Raw genomic sequence first — 19,752 nt, forward strand, 5'->3', positions numbered from 1 at the left:
GCGCTACCCTACTTGGAGTAGCCAGAGTCTGGAGCTCCATCTACGAAATCGACGGGAAAAGGAGGTCTTATGCAGTGCTTTTTGCCGCGCAGCACGCTGGGAGTTGTAGTTCACTCTGGCAACGACTAGAGGCCAGGCTTGCTTTGAGTGGTTGGACCATGTCACGTGATGACAGAGGCGGCCGCCTGCGAGTAACTTGCGGTGTCTGAGGTCATCATAGCGCGACAGCACGCTCTAGTAGTGGAGTCCCTGTAGATAGCGGATAAAACGACCCTGAAACTCCAACCACGAGCAATGGCACCTTCTTCAGAGCTTCCACATAAACCACCCCCCCGCCCAGCTGGCAGAGTAGTACTTTCCAGCAGGGTAGACCGGCTAAAGTTTCTAGTGTTGGCTCCGCCCCTCCCGTGACGTAGGGATCACGTGACGGGCAGGGCCGCCTCTACCGCCGCCGCCGCTTTGTAAGAGGCACATTGGCAGGTAACGAGCGGCGGCGGCGGCTGCGGGTCCCGAGTCCAACGAGAGCAGCAGCGGTAAATTGTCCCCCTGTCCCTTCTGTCGCTCTTTCAGGGTCCTGAAACCTGCAGTCTATGCTTTCTAGACCTGGGCTAAGGTCTTCAGAACTCCCAACCCTCTTTGGGATGCCTCAGGGTCTACCGGGGTGGACCGGGCCGAGCTTCCCTCTCTGGCTTCTGGTTTCCTTACTGTGTCCAGGCCTGGGTACCCTCCTTCCTCTCCCGCTCTGTGTTTCTGCTCTGTGTTTCTGCCCCCCCCCATCCTAGTTTGCCGGGCCCCACCCAGCCCCAGGGGGCGCCTCCCCCCCCCCCCCCCCCCCCCCGGGTTTCTGTCCTGGAGGGTGTGGTTTTCTCTCCCACCTCGGTCCCTGCTTGTAGGCTGGAGCTCCCCCGCCACGCTGTCTCCTTCATCCTGACCACCTTTACGCTTTCACGTCTGGCGCCGGTCCTGGGAACTGGTCTTAAAGCCCAACTTGTGCGCTCTAGTCTTTCCTACTTAACCTGAAGGCATAGTTCAGTTTTACTTATTTTCATTCCCGAAGGCTTTGGTGTCAGTTGAAACTTCTTCCTCGTGCCCTGCCTGTTCTTGTAGTCTGGTTGTGTCACAGTTTATTCTTTTCTTTAACGCAAGCTAAGAGTGTGCTTTGTAAACTGTAAAGCGAGCTGTTAGAAATTCAAATGATGATTTTTTTTTTTTAGCCTGATTGCATTCCAGCTCAGCTTTCTTTACCGCGGAATCACTGTAATCACTGTACTATACTCGGTTTTCCTACCTTTCCCCCAGAATTTTAAGTCTTCGTTGCCCAGGCATGTCAACTGTCACCACTCAGGACTCCTGTTTTCGAATCATTCCTGCTGTGTCCTGCTTTAACATAGTCCTGTAATTTACCACCTCTACACTTTTCTACTTTATTTCCAAGGAGCACATTTGCCTACACTTTGACTTTCTCCAGCAAATGCATACAGTAACAACTTAGCTCTTCCAAGGTCTCCACATGAGGTACACAGAGATCTTCTTTTATTTGAACGCACGTCATTCTTTGGTCGTTTTTAAGAGTGTTGCAGTACCTAAGCACGGCTGACTTCCGTCTCAAGAGCCTCTTGCCTCAGTTTTTCTATGGTGGGAATCTCAGGCTGTATGGATTACAGACAAGCGCTGCTGTGCCCATTAACAATGACCTTTTTTTTTTTTTAAAGTGAATAGTGTTTATGCATATCTCTTCTGTTGGTAAAGCTTTTTTTTTTTTTCCCACGTTAGTTAGTACGGTACTCCCTCTGAGTTACCTACTCTTTCTTTTATGAGAAAGGTTTTCTCTGTGTAGCCCTGGCTGTCCTGGAACATGCCCTGTAGGTTAGACTGTCCTCACCGCAAATCACCTACCTTTGCCTCCATAAGGCTGGGATTAAAGGCATGTGCCTCCACTTCCTTGTTCTTTTTTGTGTTGGTTTTTCAGATAAAGGAGAAGGAAGTTGAATATCACACCTAAAAAGTTCTGTAGTGTAGCTTAATGGGACTGGTTCTTTGGTATGGTGTCTGCCTATTTTAGGAAAGGATAAATTCCAGTCTTTGTAGAAGATGATCCACTGTGTTTTGTCTTGGCTAGGCCTGTTTTCCAGTTGTTGCAAAGATTTGTCTTACCGAGCAAAGGTGTCGCACTTTCCGCTTATGTTGCTGACTTATGTTCTTGCCTGATTTTCTTACTTCTGGCTCTTCCGTTCTGTAAGCGGTCCCTCCCCTCACCCTCAGGGCCTGACCCGTGTCTTTCCCACACTTCCGATTCCCCCCCCCCCCCCACACACACACTTTGCTTCCTTGCTGCCTCTGACCTTCAGAAACCAAACATTTCAGGGAAAAGGAGATTGTTTTGTTTGAAATATGGGTGGAAGTTGTAACATGGCCGAGAATGAGGCCAGGAGAAAGGATTGTGGTAATTGCTTCTCCTGCCTGTTTCCTGCTGCTCTGGTTTCCTCTGATCTCTCTTTGCATGTGGATTGGGCTCGCCAGGGTCATCTGCGGCTTCCTTGAGAAAGGGATTCTACTCTTTCCTAGTAACTGGTGAAGTGCTTGCTCCTCAGGAGGCTCCCTTAGTTTGAATGAGTTTTGTTATTTTGGAAGAAATGGCTGAAATACATGGTTACAAGAATGATGAGGTTATTTTAATTAATGTATGTTTTATTTGATCAGGTTTCACTTGTGCTGCCTGCCCCAGTCTCTTGAGGGCTGGGATTACAGGCATCTGGCATATCATTCTGGCCTGATTTTTTAGTTTGTTTATTTATGTATTTACCTATTACTTAATTATTTTTGAGACAGTTTCTGTAGCTTTGGGGCTTGTCCTGAAACTTGGTCTGCAGACCAGGCTGCGTTCAAACTGACTGAGATGTGGCGCCTATCTCTGCTTCTTAAGTGCTGGGATTAAAGGCGTGAGCCATCACTGCCCGGCCTGATTTTGATGTTTACTCCTTAAGGATATAAAATGCATTTAGAAAGTATAATGCTGTCTTGCAATGTAGACATAGTCTAAAGTGATTTTAACTTTTAAACGTTAGCGTTGACTTTACTTTGGTTTGTTTGAAATGGTCTCACTATGTAGCCCTGGTTGACCTGAAATCCAGAGTGCAGTCTTGATGTGTGCATGCTTGTTTGAGACAGTTTCACTCTGTAGCCGGGCTGTTTTCTGGTGTAGGGTATAGCCTCAAACTTGTTGTAGCCCCCTTCTCCAGACTCCCAAGTGCTGGGTGGGATTCCAGGTCTGCGCCTATATGCTCCTCTTCTGATAGAGTGAGTGTTGCCTCCCTTTTGTTCTGTTTGCAAGCTGGGAAGTGGGGATGAGCTTAAAGGAAGTTAGAGTAAGGTCTATGTGGGAAATGTCACCAAAAAGCCCGTGGGAGAGTTTTGCAAGTTTTTTTTTTTTAATTTATTTATTATGTATACAATATTCTGTCTGTATGCCTGAAGGCCAGAAGAGGGCGCCAGACCTCTTTGCAGATGGTTGTGAGCCACCATGTGGTTGCTGGGAATTGAACTCAGGACCTTTGGAAGAGCAGGCAATGCTCTTAACCACTGAGCCATCTCTCCAGCCCCGAGTTTTGCAAGTTTTGACTGAGAAGTCTGTCTTTTCTTTTCTTTTTTCTTTTCTTTTTTTTTTTTCTAGACAGGGTTTCTCTATAGCTTTGAGGCCTGTCCTGAAACTAGCTCTTGTAGACAAGGCTGGCTTTGAACTCACAGAGATCCGACTGCCCCTGCTTCCTGAGTGCTGGGATTAACCACCGTCTGGCCCCGCCTTTCTCTTTTCAAAGCCAACCAATTTTATCAGCTCTGAGTTCCCACAATCAGAATGTGTAAGGTTTATGTTTGGGTTGTTTTTACCTCTTTTCTTTAAATAATAATTTTTGTTTTCTCTTTCTCCCTTTGTGGGGGGTGTGTGGGGGTGCTGGTGATTGAACCGGGGCTGAAGATGTTGCAACTGTGTACAGCTCAACTCCCTGTACTTTTTAATAAAAGGAAATTCATTGGAAAGTTTGTCTTTTTAAATTCAGGGTCTTGTAGACCAGGTTGGCCTTGGCGCTTGATGGGTAGCCAAGGATGAGCTTGAACTGATTTCCCTACTTTCATTTCTACCTCTTCTTACAGGTGTGCTCCACAGGTGTGCTCCTGAAATTCCTTGATGCGGGCGTTGAGTACCAGATTTTGTGAATTTTTGGCGGAGGGACATAGTTGCTTGTGAACTGGAGTTTCAGTTGGTACCCAGTTAAGTGTTTGGAATTGAGGTGTGGAACAGGGCTGTGTTGAGGAAGGAAGTGCCTTTGTTAAGGCTAGGCAATATTTTCCTTTTAAAAGTTTTTAGATGGGGCTGACCGCAGAGGTGGCTCTTCCAGAGGACTCCATTCAGTTCCCAGCACCCACATGGCAGCTCACAATTATATTCTGAAACTCAGTTCCAGGAGATCTGACACCCTCCCCCCAGTGCACATAAAGTAAAATAAAAGGGAGGTAAACTTTACAGGAAAAACACAAGAGTTGTTAGAGGGCTGGGTGTGGTGATGCTGACTTTAATCCCAGCACTTGGGGGCAGAGGCAGGCGATCTCCGCAAGGTCAGGCCAGCCTGGTCTGTGTAAGGAGATCCAGGACAAACAGCAATTTAAAAAAAAGGCTGAATAGGTAGCTTAGGTTAAGAGCACTTTCTGCTCTTCAAGAGGACTGCTGATGAGTGCCCAGCACGCATGATGGCTCATAGCTGTCTGGAACACTCCAGCTCTGGAAGATCTGATGCCTCTGGTGGTATGGACGAAAGTACCAGCAGGTAAAACACCCATACACATTTAAAACAAAACCTAGGTCAGTGAGATGGCTCAGTGGATAAAGACACGCTTTCGAGTGTGGTTCCCCGAGTTTAATCCCTGGAATCCACATGGTAGAATGAGATTAGGCTCCTGCTATTTTTCTGACCTCCACTTACACGCTGTGGCATTGCACACACAAAAATACAATAATGTTTTTAAAAAAGTTATTAGGACTGTGTGTGGTTCAGTAATGGAGAGCTTCCTGCCCAAGCAACACTGAGGAAAAAAGTGGGCTTAACCTACTCCCCCATTTGGACGTTTAATACTTATTAGAACATACCTTATTTTGGTTGCCGGGAATTGAACTTAGGACCTTCGGAAGAGCAGGCAATGCTCTTAACTACTGAGCCATCTCTCCAGCCCCTGTCATTTTTTTTAAAAGTTTATTTATGAACATTGGTGTTTTGCCTGCATGTGTCTGTGTGAGGGTCTGGGGTCCTTTGGAACTGGAGTTATGATTGTGAGCTAACAAACAGGTGCTGGGAATTGAACCCTGGTCCTCTGGAAGAACAGCCAGTGCTCTTCTTAATCTCTGAGCCATCTCTCCAGCACTACATTATTGTTTCTAGGGCTTAAAAATTAATATTTTTCTTTTAAAGTTTTTTTTTTTGTTTGGTGTTATGTGTACGAATGTTTGCCTGTATGTACATATGTGTGCCTGGTGCCCATGGAGGTCAGAAGAGTTACTGGATGCAGTGAAACTGGAGTTGGTTATGAGGCCCCATGTGTGTTGGGGATTGAATGCAGGTGCTCTGCCAAAGCAGCAAGTGCCCTTAATGCTGAACAGTCTTTCCAGTCTCAAGAATATTTTAAAAAATTATTTGTAGAGGAGCAAATTTCTGTATTTCTTTATTCATTCATTTTCTTTTTTGAGTCTGGGTTTTGCTGTATAGCTCTGACTGACATGTAACCTACTAAGTAGCGGAGGTTGGTCTAAGACTCATAGTGATCCTCCTGTCTCAGCCTTCTTAATGCTGGTTGAGCAAAAAGGCTAGTGCCACTGTGCCACCGCACCTGACTTAAATTTGCATTTATAAGGCCTTCTAGCTGGGTGGGTGTGGTACATCCCTGCGATCCCAGCCTGTGATCCCAGCAGGAGAATTGTCATAAATTTGCTGAAGTCTACAGTTTGAGTTCCAAGCCTCCAATGGCTATGTAGTGAAACCTTGTTCCAAAAAGCAAACAAAAACAGAGCGTACTTATTTTCTTTTTTAATGACTGAACAGTTCCAAAACTTTTCTTTAGAGTGCACCTGATGGACACAGTCCAGGCATCTAAACACACTGCTTATGCCTGTGAGATTGGAAGATGTATTGGGTTTTAATATGTATGCTTAACTTAAAGGAGCAGCATGTAATGATAATTATAATCTTAGACCACACTTACAATGATGCTGGAGTCAACAGTATTCTCAGGTTAGATTCAGTGGCAATTTGGAGTGTTTTTGTATTGGAGGTAAAGGAAGAAAAGGGGGTGTATGAGGGAAATGGGGAAGAAAGTGGAATTAAAGTAGAGAGGAAGTACTATCGTGCAATTCTGAACCATCAAACTTTTTTTTTCCCATTTGTCCGTCTGTCTGTGTAGCCCTGTCCCGTGTCCCCCACCCCCAGCTTTTTGAGGCAGAGTTTCTGTTCTTAACCTTGGCTGTACACCAAGGTTCCCTCTGTACACCAGGCTGACCTCGACTCAGAGATTCTCCTGCCTCTGCCTGGATTAAAGTGCTTGGATTAAAGGTGTAGGCCTTTACTGCCCAGCCACTGTTTTTTTTTTCTTTGTTTTTTTTAAAGATTTATTATTTAAAGTTCTGGAGGCAGAGGCAGGCAAATCTCAGTAACTTCAAGGCCAGCCTGATCTTCAGAGCCAGTTCCATGACAGGCCCCAGAGCTATAGAGAAATCCTGTCTCAAAGTCACACACACAAAAGATTTATTTACTTATATAATATGTAAACAGTGTTCTGCCTGTATGTATGCTTGCAGGCCAGAGGAGGGCACCAGGTCTCATTATGGATGGTTGTGAGCCATTATGTAGTTGGCTGGAAATTAAAATCCACCTCTGGAAGAGCAGCCAGTGCTCGTGATCGCTGAGCCATCTCTCCAGCTGCTGATTTGTTTCTTGTTTATTTGTGTGTGTACACGTGTGTGCGCATGTGTGTGCACCTGCCAAAAGAAGGCCTAGGATTCCGTGGAGCTGGAGTCTGATAAGAGTGCTTCTCGGGTCCTCTTAACTGTTGAGCTGTGTTTTCAGTTCATTTGTTGTTGAGACAATCTCTGTCTTCCTCGCTGCCCTGGAGCTCGATACGTAGACCAGGCTGGCCTTAAACTCATAAAGACCTGCTGCCTTTGTCTTCTGAGTGCTGGGATTAAATTTAAGGTCTGTACCATCATGCCTGTTTTTTTTTTTTAATTAATTAATTAATTAATTAATTAATTGTTGGCATAGGATCTTAGTATACCTGGCTGGTGTGGAACTTGCTACACAGACTAGGCTGGCTTCAAACTTTCTGTGGTCCTTCTACCCGTGCTTCCTGAATTCTTGGATTAAATCCATGGGCTTTTTATTTTTTCAGATAGCTGCCAAGGATAGCTACTAACTTGTAGTTCAGGGCAAGAGGTTTAGGTGTGTTACTTGTGTTATTCTGCCTATATCTCCCAAATGGAGGGACACAGACGCAGGAGTGCTCCAAATCTTGTGAAAAGTGGATTTCATTTGGATTTAGACCAATGGTTCTCAACCTCTGGGTGTTAACGACCCTTTCACAGGGTTGCATTAAGACCATCATAAAACACAGGTATTTACATTACGATTCAAAACAGGAGCAGAATTACAGTTATGAAGTAGCAGTGAATAATTTTATGGTAGGGGTCACCACAACATTAGGAACTATATTTTTTTTCTTTTGAGGAACTGTATTAAAGAGCTGTAGCATTAGGAAGGTTAAGAACCTCTGCTCTAGACTTATTGCCAAAATTTGGTTTCTTGTCAGTGTTATTTATTAACTTGTATTTAATAGAACACAGTTCAGTAATACCTGGTGTTTCTATTGTTTCCACATTTTAAAAACTTTTATATATGCTTGTTTTTATAATTAGATGCTCTGTGTGTGCACTTGGGCCATGTATAGGCTAGCTCTTTCACTTTTGCTCCAGACCAGCTGGAGTTGCGGGCAGTTGTGAGCTGCCTAACAAGAGTGATGGAAACTGCGGCACACACTCCTAAATGCTGAGCTGTCCCCTCTGCCCCAATCTCATTATGTCCCAATAGCTGAACTGGAACTCTCCTTGTAATCGGCTGGCCTTGAATTTAGATATCTTGCTTTCTCTTCTGAAGTGCTGCGATAAAAGGCGTTCCCCACCATGCTCATTTCATACAATTTTTTTTTTTTTGTTTTTCGAGACAGGGTTTCTCTGTGGCTTTTGGTTCCTGTCCTGGAACTAGCTCATGTAGACCAGGCTGGCCTCGAACTCACAGACATCCGCCTGCCTCTGCCTCCCAGTGCTGGGATTAAAGGTGTGAGCCACCACACTTTAAAATTTTTTTTTTTACCGTGTCCTGATCTCATTTGGAAAGGCAGTAGAGGCATGGGATTCCTTAAGAGTTTGAGTCAGAGTGATCTACTTAGGGAATTCTAGGATAACTGGGACTACACAGACCCTGTCTCTTTTTTCTTATTTTTTTGTTTTTTGAGACAGTGTTTGTGAAATAGTCCTGGCCATCTTGGAACTCAAAAGTACATAATCTCTAGATATTGCTATAAAGGATTTTTTTTGCTGGAGGTTCTTCAAGACGTGGTTTTTTTGTAGCTCTGGCCACCCTGGAACTCACCCTTGGAGATCAACCAGACTGGCCTCAAACTCACAGAGATCAATCTGCCTCTGGCTCCTGAGTGCTGGGATTAAAGGTGTGCGCCATCACCGCCCAGCACATATCCTGTTTCAAATTAAAAAAAAAAAAAGGATGGAGGTGTTGTAACCCAGTGGTAGTGGTGCCTAGACCTTGGACAAGGAAATGCCCCTTTATTTTATTTGTTAGCTAAATTGTGGTGATAGTTGCAAAAGCTTAGCAAATACACCAAAAGTCTTCTCCTGAGGCAGGGTTTCTGTGTATCCTAGACTGTCCTGGAACTCAGATCTGCTTGCCTCTGCCTCCTGAATACTGGGATTAAGGTGAACTTTATGTTTTGACCATACTACAGTAAAATTATTCAACTTTTTTTGGAATAAATATTTTGAGGTCAGTAAGTTAAATAGAAACTCAAGCAGCATACATTAATCCTATAATTGTTATCAGGTATAACCAAGCATTAGATCCATTATCTTTTCTAGGTTCTCCACAGCTTAGGAAACAGTATTTGATTAGGGTTTCCTAATCTCAAAATTAGTCGATTTCAAGTCTGTCTGACTTCTGAACTAGGTGCTCTTAACCACACTCTACTACTCGTGTTTGTCTGAAATGCTGCTGTCTGGGCGTACAGCCAGGTGCTAGCTGATAAAGAGAGCCAGCAAAGGAAAGGAAATTGAGGGCCTTTGTAGTGTAAAAGGCTGGCTCTCCATACTAGATAAGGAATAGGAATGGGGTACAGAGGTGAGGGTCTTTGAATTGTGTAGGGTTCCACTAAACTTTACGTACCTAGTTTTGCCATTTATTTGGTGGGGAGACATTTAAAGTTGGAGCTTGAGTTCTGAGCTTCAATACAATAGGCTACTTTACTTTTTCCATTCTGATTTTAGTAGCTTTTGAAATCAGTATGATGAACTGATCTCTAAGCCCTGTGCCAGTTTATAGTTACCTTATGAAGTGGTCAGGCACATACATCGAGGAGCACTTTGTTTTCTCAAGCTAGCTGTACCCCCAGCCTGCTTCCTTTCTTTAGATGCTGCTGCTCAAACCCGTCACAGCCTTGCTCATGCCCAGGACTAGCTACCCCGCTCCCTAGCCAATTGTTGATGCTAGTAGAGGACACAGTTGGTGGCAAGGGGACATACTCAATATCGGGTTTTCTATTTCAGGAATAAGAATGAAATAGTGGGGCTGGAGAGATGGCTCAGAGGTTAAGAGCATTGCCTGCTCTTCCAAAGGTCCTGAGTTCAATTCCCAGCAACCACATGGTGGCTCACAACCATCTGTAATGGGGTCTGGTGCCCTCTTCTGGCCTGCAGGCATACACACAGACAGAATATTGTATACATAATAAATAATAAATATTTTTAAAAATAATAAATATTTTTAAATAATAAAAAAAAAAGAATGAAATAGTGGCCGGGCTTGGGAAGCAGAGGCAGGCGGATCTCTGTGAGTTCGAGACCAGCCTGGTCTACAAGAGCTAGTTCCAGGACAGGCTCCAAAGCTACAGAGAAACCCTGTCTCGAAAAACCAAAAAAAAAAAAAAAAAGAAAAGAATGAAATAGTGCTGAGCGTTTGAGGTCAGAAGGAAACAAGGATGGTGTTGCCATTCCTGAAAAGGAGTGAGTGGTAGAGACAGGCATGAGAACAAGAGGGAAGACTGCAAACAGGAGTCATGGCCTGGGGGTAGCCTTTCTTCTGTGGGAGTGAAGAGGTGAAGGAAACCAGATCGAAGGTTAGGCAGGGTAAGGATGGAGATAGTGAGTGTATTCCTTCGGGAAAGAGTGTAAGTCGTCATTGGTTACAGCATAGAGCATGCAGTTTCCAGTAGTGACTGGAAGGAACTGTTTTTGAGCTTTCATTCTTGAGGTTAATCTGCACCTGGACAACAGTTTAGCAGGTCTTTCTATATCAACATCAGGGAAATAGATAGGGAATACTTTTTTTTTTTTTTTTGGTTTTTTTCGAGACAGGGTTTCTCTGTGGTTTTGGAGCCTGTCCTGGAACTAGCTCTTGTAGACGGGAATACTTTTTTTGAGTAGTGTAGTGGGAGGTTTCCTTATTTAAGGGTTTTTGTGTTTTATGTCTTAGTAAAAACTGGCATATGTAGGTGCATAAAGTAGCAGGTGTGTGTTAATTTTTAAATGGATCAAATGACTTGATTGGCACATTCTCTTTTTTGTTTCGTTTTTTTTTTTTTTTTTTCCGAGATGTGACAAGGTTTTTCTGTAGCTTTTTTTGCCTGTCATGGAACTAGTTCTTGCATGAACTAGATCATGCTGGCCTTGAACTCACAGATCCGTGGACCAGGCTGGTCTCAGAGATCCGCCTACCTCTGCCTCCTGAGTGCTGGGATTAAAGGCGTGCGTGCCCACACCACCCGGCAGATCCTAGCTTTATAGTATTATCTAGAGTATATGTACTTTTATCTTGAAATAGCTCCCCACTAGCTGGACATGGTGGTGCATCCTTTAATCCAAGCACTTGGGAGGCAGAGGCAGGCAGATCTCTGAGTTCGAGGCCAGCCTGGTCTGTAGAGAGTTTCAGGACAGCTAGGATCTTTACACAAAGAAATCCTGTCTTGAAAACCACAACAACCCACAAAAAAACAAAAGAATAGCCCTTTATAGAAGTCAGGATCTCACTGTGTAGCTGTAGTTGGCTTGGAGCTTTTTACATGGACTATTTGTTCTTGAATGTACAGGCTTCTGAGTCTATAGTGCTGGGATTAAAGGCATGTTCCCACACTACTCTCCCCCTCCCGTTTTTTAATTTAAAAGACAGGGTTTGTCACTGATCCTGGAATTCTCAGATTCTGTTAGACTGGATGGCAAGCAAGCCCTAGAGATCTTCCTGTGTCCACCTCCATAATGCTAGTATATACAGGCCTTGCTTTTTGTCAATAGGTTCTGTGTATCCTAGACTGTCCTGGAACTCAGAGATCTGCTTGCCTCTGCCTCCTGAATACTGGGATTAAGGTGAACTTTATGTTTTGACCATACTGCAGTAAAATTATTCAACTTTTTTTGGAATAAATATTTTGAGGTCAGTAAGTTAAATAGATAAAACAAGAAACTCAAGCATATAGGTCCTATAATTACTAACCAGACTATTACCGCACTCACTTGTATCTCTCCTTGAACTCAGAGATTGACCTGCCTCTGTCTTCTGAGTGCTAGGATTAAAGGAATGCACTGCCACCACTGGCTGTTCTGCTTCTTTAATCTTAACTCTTTTGTCCTGTCCTTCTTCAGAGGTATATAATAAGTGCTTGTGCCAGTGGATGCTTGCAGATGGGGAGATGGCTTTTTAATTATCCAAATCAGCAGGGAAGTCATTCTGCAACTTGGTGAAAATCAAAGGTGTTTTGACTATTTGAAGGCTTGCTCTGTAATGATAGGGTTAAAAATATCTTCAATGCTTTAAAATTCTTTTAAAGAGTAAAGATGTTTAAGAAATGCATGACGGGCCGGGCGATGGTGGCGCACGCCTTTAATCCCAGCACTCGGGAGGCAGAGGTAGGCGGATCTCTGTGAGTTCGAGACCAGCCTGGTCTACAGAGCTAGTTCCAGGACAGGCTCCAAAGCCACAGAGAAACCCTGTCTCGAAAAACCAAAAAAAAAAAAAAAAAAAAAAAAAAGAAATGCATGACGGGAAAGCCATTTGAAGGGTTGCATTATCCTTGGTTTTGGAATTTTGGTTTTGGAAAGAAGCCATTTTATGCTGCCCAGAAGTTATGCAGACATAGTTGCTGCCTCTGCGAAATGAGCAGAGGATAAGAAAACAAACAAGATGTGATGAGTCTAATGTTAGGAAAGCAAGTTCTTACTTCCTTTATCACTCACTACGTAGTTAGGATAACTGATGAGTCAGAAAAATTAGTGTTTGTTTAGCTTTTTTTTTAGATAGAATTTCTCTGTGTAGCTCTGGCTGTTCTGGAACTCATTCTGTACACCAGGCTGGTCTCGAACTCAGAGATCCACTTGCCTCTATCTCCCATATACCGGGAGATAAAGGTGCATGCCAACAACACCAAGCTTAAAATTAGTGTTTGTGATACTCAACGGCCAAGGCAGAAAAACGCAGTTTATTTTACTGATATGTCTGTAAAATACTGACTGTCTGTCTTTATCTGTCTAATTCTATTTGAGACATGGTCGCCCTGTGTAGTTCTGTCCATTCTGGAACTCACTGTTTAAATCATGCTGGCCTAAACTCAGGGAGGCCCATCTGCCTCTGCCCCGCTAATGCTTGGATTGAAGTCAGGCTGTATTACCATGCTTGCTAATACTGCTTTTTGAAAGAATTTATTTTGTAAAAGGGTGGACCAAAAATTTAGTGTGTGCACGTGCCCAGGAATGTGTGCTTGTATGTACTGTGGCACATGTGAAAATCAGAGATCCATGTGTGTCCCAGTGACCAAATTGAGGTGGTCAGGCTTGGTGGCAGTTGCCTTATTGATCCATCCACAGGTGAGCCTGGAGCATACATACAGTCTTCCTGCTTCAGTCTCGAGTGCTAGGATTCCTTTGACGTTTGCTTTAGTATCCATAATACTGATCATTCAGCTGAACAGAGTAAGTGAAGTGCTATACTTTTTAGAATTTATTTTAGTTATGAATGTGTCTGTGTGTTGGTGTTTGCAGTGGCCAGAAGAGGTGTCAGATTCCTTAGAGCAGGAGACACAGGTGGTTGTCAGCTGTCTTTATGTGCTGGGAACTAAACTGTGTACTCTGGAAAAGTAGCAGTAAGTGCTTCTAAGCACTGGGCCGTCTCTTCAGCCCCAAGATGCTATAATTCTAATGGTACTTTGCTTTTATGTTTTAGTTTGTTTATGGGTAGCCATCATTATGATGCAAAAAAGAGCCTTGGAAAAAATTCACTGAGCTATTTACTTGTTCTGAGGCAAGTAGCCCTAGTTGGCCTACTGCATGTATCAGGCTGTTCTGAAACTTAAGATCCTTCAGTTTGTCTCGACTTACAGGCAGAAGTCACCACACCCGAATCACTGTGTAGTGGCATTTCATTTGTAAAGCTTGCCTGAAGATCAGAGATGAAAACAGCCCACTGGTCAGCTTTACAGACCAGGCAGTGATAACACATGCCTTTAATCCCAGCAGTGCACACCTTTATCCCAGCCCTAGAGAGTGTTATAAAATGGCAGGAGAGGGCTCTGAGTCTCATCCTGAGATTCCTGGGGGCAGGATCGCTATTTCAGACTGAGGTAGAGGTAAGAGCCAGTGGGTGGCTTTTTTGTTTTTCTGATCTTCAGGATGTACCCCAATTTAGTGCTGCACTTATGCCTGGTTTATTTTTTTTAAAAAATAGGGTCTGAAGCTCTGGCTGGCCTGGAACTTGTGTCTCAGACTGACTTTGATATTTTGGCTATCATTCTATCCTATCTTCCGAAAGGAGGATGTGATTTTAGGAACAGGCCAATGTGCCTAGCATAGTATAATATTCTAATGACAGCACCATCTGGATATTTGAGAAGTGCTTGTTTTAGTGAATAAGTTTTTGGTGTGGGTGTATGTGTGCTGTGACTTGAACCCAGGTCTCACGGACCTTCATGCATGCTGGAGACATGTATGTTCTTTAACTTGGTCTTGGGAACTTTGTCAAAGAAACAGAAGGCTCACCACAAGTTTGAGGACAGCCTGATATATGTAGGAGGCCAATCAGGGCTACAAAGATCCTGCCTCAGAACAAATAAAGAGCTCAGGCTCCTTTTATTTACATCATAGGTTCTGTGAAATACTGTGTGTAATATGGGCTTTTTGCTTGGAGACAGGTCTGTTAGAGGTAGGGGGTAAAGATTAGTTAGGAATAATGAGTGATTTTTCTTTGGAGTGCAAAGAATCCTCGATCTTGCCAGGTTAGAGAGGGTTTAAAGGTTGGGTAGTAGTAGCACAGTGGTAGAATCGTTGCCTAGCAATATGAAGTCCTGGGTTTGATCCCTAGCACCATGAAAGGTGAGAGCAATAACCTAATAAGAAAGATGAGGTTTAGTGTTGAGAAAGCTGGGTAGCTGGAATGGGACACATGTATGAAGAAGCCACAGGCAATAAAATCTTTCTCCTTCTGTAGATAGTCAGGGAGACATGTGACTGCACCAAATAAAATTTGATGTCCTTAATGTTGAGTCCAGCAGCATTCATCTTTTTCACGGGCAGATTATAAGCCCGGCCCAGCTGATAACATTTGTGGGTGTAGGGAGTTCATCCTTACCCACCAGCTGTGAGAGGCCTGACCCTGCCCTCTGCGGCTGTGGAGAATAAAAGGATCCGCTTGGTCAGCTCCTGGCATGCAGACACTAGCAGTTGAGCTGCATGGAATTAGGCCTCATAATTGAGTGTTTGACACCCTTGTTGCCTTTTTTATACCAGATTGACAGTGTTGATTTCTTGCTGCCTGTCGAATCTTTACTAATTTCCCAGACAGAAAAAGGTTGAGAATGAATTCTGATAGAAAAAACAAGAATGCAGATTGGAAATGAAAGTAATAAAGCAGAATTGGTCACAAGAAGTCGTTAATGTTGGAGATACAAAGTAAGTGGATATTTGAAAGTCCGTGGACAAGATATTTTGGATTAGGAATGAGGTATTCAGGTGATGTCAACAATTGCTGCCTCATAGAAGGAGTTGGGGACTGTTAGATTTCTATAATTGAATATTTGACTTTGGTATAGTACTTCATAGACTAGGGAGCCAGGTGGGTTTGCATTCTTCATTTTGTTGCTTAATGATCTGTGACTCTGTAAAGTGGGAGTAGTCTGTACTTAGGAGTACTGGGAAAGCTTATGATTTAATACCCTAAAATCCTCAAAGGTCAGACTTGATATTGCAAATGTTGGTAATCCAGCTGAGGCTGAAGGCCAGTCATAAGTTTTTGGGGTAGCCTGGGCTACACAATCAGTGTCATGCTTCATAGCAAGTACCAGGCTACCTGAGATCTTAAAGTATTGTCTGGCACATATATGTTTGCTGCTGGTTATCATTACTTACTGGTTTTAGAATTTTGGGAATGAGTGTACACCTGGGATTATCTTTACCAAATAAAGAGACTCTGAACTGAGTTAATATCCTCGATAGGCATTCTTTGTGGGTAATGTGTGTAGAGGCAAGAAGTTGATGCTGAGTGTCTCCTCAGTTTTCCGCTGTATTTTCTATGAGTCTTTCCCTGACCCAGTTTGTCACTTCAGCTAATTAGATGACCAAATGCCCTAGAGATCCTATGTCCACCTCATCGGCCCTAGAATTTCAGATGTGCACCACCGTGCTTGGCTTTTATGTGAGTCCCAGGGTTTGAGACCAGGTTGGCATGTATGGGACAAGCAAGCATTAGCTGAGGATATCCCTCCCCGCTGTGGGTGTTCTTGGCGGAGTCTTGGTTTTTTGAAAGAGGTCTCCATATATTTCCCTGACTGCCTGGAACTTGTGTCAGTCAGTACTAATTTTAATTCCTTAGTGTTGGAATTAGAGGTGAGTGCCAACAATTTTAAGTACCCTGGAACTGAAATTATAGGTGGTTGTGAGCTACAGTGTTGAGCATTGACCCAGGGTCTTCTGGAAGAAGAGAAGCAAGTGTCTTAGCAGCTGAGCAGAGGCCAGAAGAGAGGTTATCAGACTCCTGGAGCTTGTGTTTGTGAGCTCCTGAATGCTGGGGTTACAGGCATGAGCCTAGGTAGCATTGTGGTTTTAGAAGTGTCTCCCAGTCCTCATATTTTATTTTTATATATATATATATATTCAACCCCACCCACCGATGCAGGGTTTCTCTGTGTAGCCTTGACTGTCCTGTAACTCTTTGTAGACAAAGGTTGAGGCTGGCCTTGACCTCATACCCGCCTGCCGCTACCTCTGGAATGCTGGGATTAATGCATGTGTTCACCACTGCCCAGCCTTAATATATTATCTTGATGAGTGCAATTTATGCTGGAACTTGGGATTTATTCACTTATTTGAAATTTTATTTAATGGTGATTGACATCTTCTCTGTTCTTTATATGTTAGTAAGTGTTCTGTAGTAATTTTTCAGAATGATCAAGTGTGTCTATGTGTTTTATGTTTATATGTGCTTTTAAATTTTTTTTTTTTTATTTTGAGAGCTGGAATGATTGTTCAGTGGTTAAGAGCACTGACTATTCTTCCAAAGGTTTGATTCCCAGTACCCACATGGTAGCTCATAATTGTCTGTAAGTCCTCTTCTGGCCTGGCATGTACAGACATAGTATGCAGACAGATGTACCTGTATACTAAAATAAAGAAAAATTTCTTGTTTAAAACTTTATTTTTGGTTTTTTTTTCAAGATGAGTTTCTCTGTGTAACAGCCCTATCTGTCCGGGAACTCACTTTGTAGGCCCGACGGGCCTGGGACTTAGAGAGATCCACCATGCCAGGCAATAAAATTTTTTTTTAATTATTTTTTTTTTTTGGTTTTTCGAGACAAGGTTTCTCTGTAGCTTTGAAGCCTATCTTGAAACTAGCTCTTGTAGACCAGGCTGGCCTCAAACTCACAGAGATCCGCCTGCCTCTGCCTCCCGAGTGCTAGGATTAAAGGCGTGCGCCACCACCGCCCAGCCAATAAATTATTTTTAAATGAGTGCAAATGCACATGTGCTTGTTGTCCAGAGATACTGAATTCCCCGGAGTTAAAGTAGTTATATGCAGGTCAGCTGCCAGATGTAGGTGCAGAGATTGAACTCAGGTCCTCTGGAAGAGGAATATATGATCTTAACTTCCACACAATCTTTACAATTTGTGTTTACTTTTTTTTTATTTTATTTATTTATTTATTTTTTTAAAAATATTTATTGATATATTATGTATACAATATTCTTTCTGCATTGTGCCTGAAGGCCAGAAGAGGACATCAGACCTCATTACAGATGGTTGTGAGCCACCATGTGGTTGCTGGAAATTGAACTCAGGACCTTTGGAAGAGCAGGCAATGCTCTTAACCTCTGAGCCATCTCTCCAGCCCCTTGTGTTTACTTTTAAAGTGGCGCACGCCTTTAATCCCAGCACTCGGGAGGCAGAGGCAGGCGGATCTCTTTGAGTTCTAAGGCCAACCTGGTCTACAAGAGCTAGTTCCAGGACAGGCACCAAAAGCTACAGAGAAACCCTGTCTCAAATCCAAAAAAAAAAAAAAAAAAGATTATATATTTTATGTGTTTGTATGTGTGCCTGAGTGGATATATGCACCATATGTATGCACGTTCCCAGGGAGGCCAGAAGAGGGTGTCAGGTGCCCTGGAACTACACTTAATTGTGAATGTAACTGATGTGTTCTCTGCAGAAGCAGCAAGTACAATTAACTGCGAAGCCGTCTTTCTGGCCTTACCTGGCTGACCTACAGTTCCTTCTGTATACCTGATTTTGTCTCTGCCTCTTAGTGCTGGAATTAGAGCTATACCCTACTGTATACAGCTTTAAGTTAAGAGTTTACAGTTAAAACTGATAGCAGTTTTAAGTTAGTTTTACCTTAAAGTTAGTGTCTTCTTGATGAATTCGTGTTTGTGTAAACTTTAGAGAAGTAGGTGGCTGTTGTTAGCTCAGTTCATTCTAAACTGAGAAATCCTATCTCCGTTCTTCCTTCTCTTTACCTCAGCAACAGGAATCGAATCCAGGGCTTCGTGAATGCTAGGCAAGCAATTTATTATCTCTGAGCTGGATGCTCCTCTGTTGGGATCTTTTGGGAACAGTTGTTTGTCTGAAGTACCTTCCTTGCAAAGGGGAAAGGTATAGGTTTAAACTTTTTCTAGAGGGCTGGAGAGATGGCTTATAGGTTAAGAGCACTGACTGCTCTTCCAAAGGTCCTGAGTTCAATTCCCAGCAACCACATGGTGGCTCACAACCATCCGTAAGGAGATCTGGTGCCCTCTTCTGGCCTGCAGGCACACATGCAAACAGAATACTGACAATACTGTATACATAATAAATAAATAAATATTTTAAAAAAAACCTTTTTCTAGAACCAGTGAAATGGCTCAGTAGGTAAAAACACTTGTCTCCAAACCTGATGGCCTGAGTTTGACTGCTAGAGCTTGTGGCGATGTAGAGACCTCACTCCCTAAAGTTTACCTGACTTTCACACCTGTGCACTTCCCTTACAGCACGGGTGTAGACTGTTTCTGTACCTTAGATAACGGGGGAAATTTCTGTTTTTTGTTTAAGTTAAAAATGTATCACCAGTTCTAAGTTAAAATCTATCACTGTATCATATCTTTAATTACTTTGAATAAGATGAGGTAAAAGAGGTAGAAATGTCATTTGTTTTTTGTTTTTTCATTTGGGTTTTGAAATTTCACTGGATAGAATCTGAGTAGCCTAATGCTTTCTGTAGCTCAAGAACCTGAGATATGGAAGAGTTTCTGACAAGATTATTTTTAGAAGTCTCTTGCTCTTGTCTGTTTCTATTCTAAGAATTCTCTTGGAACCTGTTCCAGAGTAGTAGAGCTGATGGCAAACAGTGTAAATGCAATTCCTATGTCTGGCAACTAACTGGGTGTGTGTTGCAGACAAAGATCTATTTACTACACAAGGTTCTGTTCCCCATGTTCTTAATCTGGTCTCCATGCCCTCCATCTTCAGTTTAGAGGTAGTAAACAATTTTAAGAGTTTTTTGGAGATTGCTTTGGTAAGGCCCTCCCTCCCTGCCTCCCTCCCTCCTGTATTGTTTGTGTGTGCTGCGGGGGGTGGGGGGTGGGGGGTGGGGGGGATGAGAGGTGTGAGTGTGTGCACGCACACATTGTCTAGGAGTTTGTTCTTGCCTTCCCCTTTGGTGAGGCAGAGTCTCTTGTTGTGTCATGCTGTGTATTCCAGGCTGACTGGTAGTAGTTCCCATCTCAGCATGAGTGCTGGAATTATAGATGCATGCTACTTCATCCAGCTTTTAGCTGGGTTGGAGGGCTTCTGTGGCGAGTGCTTTTACTACTCACTGTGCCATTTCACCCTCCACCTCAGTTATTTTACTAAATTTTATAAATTTGTAGCCGTGTGTATGTTTTCTTTTCCTGTAGGATTAGGAATAGCATGCAGGACATGTCAC

The 19,752-nt window shown here is 43.2% G+C and overlaps 1 protein-coding gene across 2 annotated transcripts in view; it reads left to right on the forward strand.

Annotated features, from left to right (window-relative positions):
- The first annotated feature begins 435 nt into the window (after positions 1 to 435).
- Positions 436 to 19,752, forward strand: part of Ubap2 (ubiquitin associated protein 2) — a 72,020-nt gene continuing 52,703 nt past the window's right edge. The window contains exons 1-2 of one of the 2 annotated variants that reach the window (XM_041667324.1): positions 495 to 533; positions 4,150 to 4,162. The gene's annotated coding sequence lies outside the window, so the exon portion shown is untranslated. Of the gene's footprint in view, positions 534 to 4,149; positions 4,163 to 19,752 lie in introns of both variants that reach the window. The other variant, XM_041667323.1, reaches the window with a different exon arrangement.

This window comes from Microtus oregoni, unplaced genomic scaffold, assembly GCF_018167655.1.
Source record: "Microtus oregoni isolate MIOR12 unplaced genomic scaffold, Mior012 000017F_ref0000208, whole genome shotgun sequence".
Classification (NCBI taxonomy): Eukaryota; Metazoa; Chordata; class Mammalia; order Rodentia; family Cricetidae; genus Microtus; species Microtus oregoni.